The sequence below is a fragment of the Photinus pyralis genome, unplaced genomic scaffold (assembly GCF_008802855.1).
Source record: "Photinus pyralis isolate 1611_PpyrPB1 unplaced genomic scaffold, Ppyr1.3 Ppyr1.4_LG10, whole genome shotgun sequence".
NCBI lineage: Eukaryota > Metazoa > Arthropoda > Insecta > Coleoptera > Lampyridae > Photinus > Photinus pyralis.
Window position 1 is genome coordinate 5,995,854 of NW_022170250.1, and position 6,031 is coordinate 6,001,884.

The 6,031-nt window shown below is 36.6% G+C and overlaps 1 long non-coding RNA gene across 1 annotated transcript; it reads right to left on the reverse strand.

Moving 5' to 3' along the window:
* Positions 1 to 4,140: 4,140 nt before the first annotated feature.
* LOC116162040 lies at positions 4,141 to 5,595 on the reverse strand. Its single transcript, XR_004143477.1, has 2 exons — positions 4,425 to 5,595; positions 4,141 to 4,369 (listed from the first exon to the last, which is right to left on the reverse strand). It is a non-coding gene; the product is annotated as an uncharacterized LOC116162040 (long non-coding RNA).
* Between the last annotated feature and the right edge of the window lie 436 nt (positions 5,596 to 6,031).

The window sequence follows — 6,031 nt, forward strand, 5'->3', positions numbered from 1 at the left end:
TATCTTTCACGATCACCAACAGTCCTTAAGAGCTTTAGGGGAAGGTTTAGGTAAATATTTCATTTCTGGCATGTGCTGGCGATTTGTCAAGGTTTCTCTGAAAATTAAATCGTCACTCCTTCACAAACTTAAAAAAACCTTTTTCAAATAGCACAAATTTTTCGATTTGAAAAAACTCACTTTTCTTAAGGAAAAAACGAGCAAAGTCAATATGACATTATTATTTCTGGTGTGTGGTGGCGATATGTCACGGTTTCCCTGAAAACCGTCACTCCTACGCAAACTTAAAAAAAACCTTTCTGAAATAGCACAAAATTTCCGATTTTGAAGAAAACTCACTTTTCATCGGCAAAAACGCGCAAGGCCATTATTACATTTTTACTTCTGGCAGGCGCTGGCGATTTGTCACTATTTCCCTGAAAACCGTCTGCCCTACGCAAACCTCTTTGAAATAGTACAAACTTTTCGATTTTTATAAGTTCACTTTTTATAGAGAAAAAAACCAGCAAAGTCAACTTAAAAAACCCTTTTTGAAATAGCACAAAATTTCGGATTTTGAAAAAACACTATTTTTACCAGAAAAAACGTGGGAAGTCAATATTGCATTTTCATTTCTGGCATGTGCAAACCATTGGTCACGTTTTCTCTGAAAACCGTCACCCATACGCAAACAAAAAACACTTTTTGAAATAGCACAGACTTTCCGATTGTGAAAAAACTCACTTTCCATCGAGCAAACACGCGCAAAGTTAATTTAGCATTTTTATTTCTAGTGTGTCCTGGCGATATGTCACAGTTTCCCTAAAAACCGCCACCCCTACGCCTTTTTGAAATAGCACAAAATTTCCGATTTTCAAAAAACTCACTTTTTACAAGAAAAAACGTGGAAAGTAAATATTGCATTTTCATTTCTGGCAAGTGCAAACCATTGGTCACGTTTTCCCTGAAAACCGTCACTCCTACGCGTTTTTGAAATAGCACAAATAGCACAAAACGAGGCACAAAGTATCCGATTTTGAAAAAAAATCGCTTCATCTTGAAAAAGACGCGCATTCAATATTGCGTCCTTATTTACTTATTTATTGTCCCTCTTGTCCTGGGACCTCAACAAGCTTGCGCCCAATTACAGAGTGGCCCGCATAATGCTTTTTTAGAGGTGTCCCTGCAGAAGGTCTTAAGTTGTTCTATACTACTCCGGTATTTACCTTACGAATTAGGAAAACTGCAGGAAAACCTAATTTGGGGTAGCCGGCAAAATGCTCGAAACTGATCTAAGGAAATTCCCATCTCTGCCACAGATGAAAAATTCCTATCTCACCCCAGGTTCGAACACCCGACCTTCGGTTTCGTAGCCCAACGCCCTACCACTGAGCTACAATTCGGGCGAACATTGGCGATTTGTCACGTTTCAAAATCACTCCTTCGTAAACTTAAAAAACTCTTTTTTTCACTACTAGCGTCTGATGACATGATTATTAACCTTTTTTCCACTTGTAAAGTAGGCTTTCTCGGCATTTGTTCAAAGTGGTTAATAATTTTTTATTATTAACTAGTAGTCAATAATGAGAACTGTCACGCTGTCACTTTTAGAAAACACAACCCGAAATTTCGCTCAATGAACGTTTATACAAGTTCTCTAAAACGAATAATTGCCACCATTCGCAATTTCCAGAGAAATTACATACCTAAAATTATCACATTTTGAAAAAATTCGAACGAAATTACTCTTTGAAAATATCTCAATGACAGAACAAAATACGGCCTGTTTGACTTGTACTTCCACGTACTTGATTGACATGTTAAATTAAGAAACAAACAATTCTGTCCAACCGTTAACTCTCTTATCAATATAATATGTTAATTTAGAGGATTTCAAGTGCTAGTAGTGAAAAAAAATAGTATATATACCACGGTAGAGAAGTCTATTATTGCCTTCGCACCTTACACCCCTCGGCGCAAGCGCCTCGAGATGTAATCTTGGTGCTCAGGCAATAATACTGTACTTCTCTACCTTGATATATAATGTACTATTTTTTACAACTGTCAGAAAAACCTGTCATTTCCTAGAACTAGATTTTTAAACTGTCAATTAACGTGCGCGAAATCGTCAACAGTGAAAAAAAGTATTTCGCGCACGTGACAGAGCTGAACTTAAACAGCAAATTTAATTAACAATCGGTTCAGTTGTAGAAAAAATATTGTATATAACGCTAGCGCGAATTTATTTCGAGCATTTGACTGATATTTTGATTCGGCTTCACCTCGTCAAAACACCTTCAGTCTCAATGCGCGAAATTGAACTTCGCGCTCTTGTTATATAAATAATTATTTTCTACAACTGTCAAAAAAACCTGTCATTTTCTGACGAATTTCGAAACGCGAAATACTAGGTTTTTAAACGGTTAATTAATAAGGAAGGTTGCTCTTGACAACGTGCGCGAAATCGTCAACAGTGGAAAAAAATATTTCGCGCACGTGACAAAGTTGAACTTGAACAGCAAATTTAATTAACAATCGGTTCAGTTGGAGAAAAAAATTGTATATAACGCTAGCGCGAAGTTATTTCGCGCATTTGACTGATATTTTGACTCGGATTCGCCTCGTCAAAATACCTTCAGTCTCAATGCGCGAAATCGAACTTCGCGCTCTTGTTATATAAATAACTATTTTCTACAACTGTCAGAAAAACCTGTCATTTTTTGACGAATTTCGAAACGCAAAGTACTAGATTTTTAAACGGTTAATTAATAAGTAAGGTTGCTCTTGACAACGTGCGCGAAATCGTCAACAGTGAAAAAAAGTATTTCGCGCCTAGCTTTATATACAATATTTTTTCTACAACTGAACCAATTGTTAATTAAATTTGCTGTTTAAGTTCAACTTTGCCACGTGCGCGAAATACTTTTTTTCACTGTTGACGATTTCGCGCACGTGGCAAAGTTGAACTTAAACAACAAATTTAATTAACAATTGGTTCAGTTGTAGAAAAAATATTGTATATAACGCTAGCGCGAAGTTATTTCGCGCATTTGACTGATATTTTGACTCGGATTCGCCTCGTCAAAATATGAAAAAAAGTATTTCGCGCACGTGACAAAGTTGAACTTAAACATCAAATTTAATTAACAATCGGTTCGGTTCTAGAAAAAATATTGTATATAACGCTAGCGCGAAGTTATTTCGCGCATTTGACTGATATTTTGACTCGGATTCGCCTCGTCAAAATATGAAAAAAAGTATTTCGCGCACGTGACAAAGTTGAACTTAAACATCAAATTTAATTAACAATCGGTTCGGTTCTAGAAAAAATATTGTATATAAAGCTAGCGCGAATTTATTTCGCGCATTTGACTGATATTTTGACTCGGATTCGCCTCGTCAAAATACTTTCAGTCTCAATGCGCGAAATTGAAACAACTGTCAAAAAAATCTGTCATTTTCTGACGAATTTCGAAACGCGAAGTACTAGATTTTTAAACGGTGAATTAATAAGGAAGGTTGCTCTTGACAACGTGCGCGAAATCGTCAACAGTGAAAAAAAGTATTTCGCGCACGTGACAAAGTTGAACTTAAACAGCAAATTTAATTAACAATCGGTTCGGTTCTAGAAAAAATATTGTATATAACGCTAGCGCGAAGTTATTTCGCGCATTTGACTGATATTTTGAACTGAAAAAAAGTATTTCGCGCACGTGACAAAGTTGAACTTAAACAGCAAATTTAATTAACAATCGGTTCGGTTCTAGAAAAAATATTGTATATAACGCTAGCGCGAAGTTATTTCGCGCATTTGACTGATATTTCCTGATATATTTTCAAAAAACTCACTTTTCACAAGAAAAAACGTGGAAAGTAAATATCGCATTTTCATTTCTGGCAAGTGCAAATGATTGGTCCGTCACCCATATGCCAACAAAAAAAAAACCTTTTTGAGATAGCACAAAATTTCCGATTTTGAAAAAACCTTCTATCGAGAAAAAAACGCGCAAAGCCAATATTGCATATTTACCGGCGTAATTTAAGGGTAGATTTAAATCAATTACATTTGATATTGCGGGGGTCTAAACACCCCTAATTTTGATTCGTTTCCACTACGTTCGCTTAAAAAACTTTGGAAATCATTTCTAAAAAAATAAAGACTATGTCCATACATTTTATTGGCATAATTGAATGTGTACATTTTATGGTAGGTGGCCAATGAGGTGTCCAAACATCACTAAACACGACTTATCCATTCACAACTTCACATGCATATTTTTGCACCGTTTTTGCTAACGTCACGTGAAATATGCAAAATTTACTGCTGGCTGTAACTGCTATCTTCACACGGGTTAGGTACGGCCCCGGGGAGGATTAATCTGGTATTGGGCTGCAAAAAACCAAGTACAATTCCTGAATTCAGTGGTTTTAATGTTGCTGCATACTTTCGCATATTTATAGATATGCCATTGCTAACTTCACGTGAGTCGACATTCTTCACATGTTCGTAATCTCCGCCTTGCCTTATTGTCCATGTTTAGGTATCCAAAATTTAGTGCCCAAAACGGAACGAAGATGCGCATACAACCTGAAATTCCGTTTTTTCGCGCCGAGATAATTTGCGTCGCCCCGTTAGAAGCTTGCGTAACCCCCCGAAAAAGGCCGCAATATATTTTCCATACGTTCAAAACATGCGATAGCATTGAAAATACAAGCGACAATGTCAAAGTATGGGATAACCCCGTCTAATTAACACACAATGTAAGCAACGCGCTCTCAGCGAACTTGAAAAATTCAAATAATTAAGTACTCGGTTTCTATAAATAACGAAAACAACACGGCCGTCTTATCAATGCTGTATTAATTTGATAAGACAAAACCAATAGATAACGTATCGCGGAGGTAATTATGATAAATCTGTTTATTTGGTATAATTCCTAGTTACAGTTATTTTCAACGTTTAAGCAAATGAAATATTTCGCCTGTTTTTTTCTCTGTTAAATTAGAGCAGGTAAGATAATTCTACAAGTCAACAACAAGTACGAATAGGTATATTTACTGTTAGGTATTACATGCCCATGTAAAACGAGTGTAAGTATTTACACTAATTGCAATCGATTTTAATTTCTCTAAAAGGGGCGAGTTATAAAAAATTCATCGTATTTTTGTCCTCTACGCCTTTAAAGCGAAACGGCGGCGGGGTGATAACGAAAGGCAATCGGGCGGACTTTTTGAATTTTTGCCGCCATTGGCGGAGGCTGTCGTAATTGCCGAAAAAAAAAGCGGCGATGATCAGCGCTAACCTCGCATTTAAATACGTCACTCTGCCAGGTAAGCACGGATGCAGGTAACTAAAGACATCAATAATCGATAATAAAGCGACCAAAATGGGTCCTCCTAGCAAATTCCGTCGCGGACGGAAAAGACAAGTGGAAAGCGAAGGGTGCGACTTAAACTATGGACTAACTTAGAATACGTGTATAAGGAATAAGTGGCGTATTTACCTGAAAAGTGTTAACACCGATAACATAATAACAGCCATCTTACTTTAAATGTCAAATATCATACTGCATGTTTATACGAATTGAAACACGAGCGTACGCGTGCGCTCGCGATGAGCACGTGCGTATTAATTTGTGATTTCCACCACGACGCTACGATAGGCGAAGGGCAGAACGGGCGAACTGTTTTGCCATTCCACCACTTGAGCCAAGGAAATGAATTCTATCTACCTACAATTAGGCAACCAATCATACATCCACAAATATAAGCATAACGTAAAAGGTATATTTCCCTCCGAATAAATTGAAACCTGCAGGGGTCTATACTATGTATTCAGTTTGTGGACAAAAGGTTTACGGTAAGAAAATTACAAAAAAGAGTATAAATTAATGAACATGAAGCAGTAAAAATTGGTACCTCAAGGCAAAAGTAAAAAAAAGCAGAGAAATTGAAACTAAAGAAAATGAAAAATTAATAACAGAGAAATCAAGAGATAAATAATAAAGGAGAAATGGTACGAATTGTAGAACGCAAAGAAGGTGAACAATTA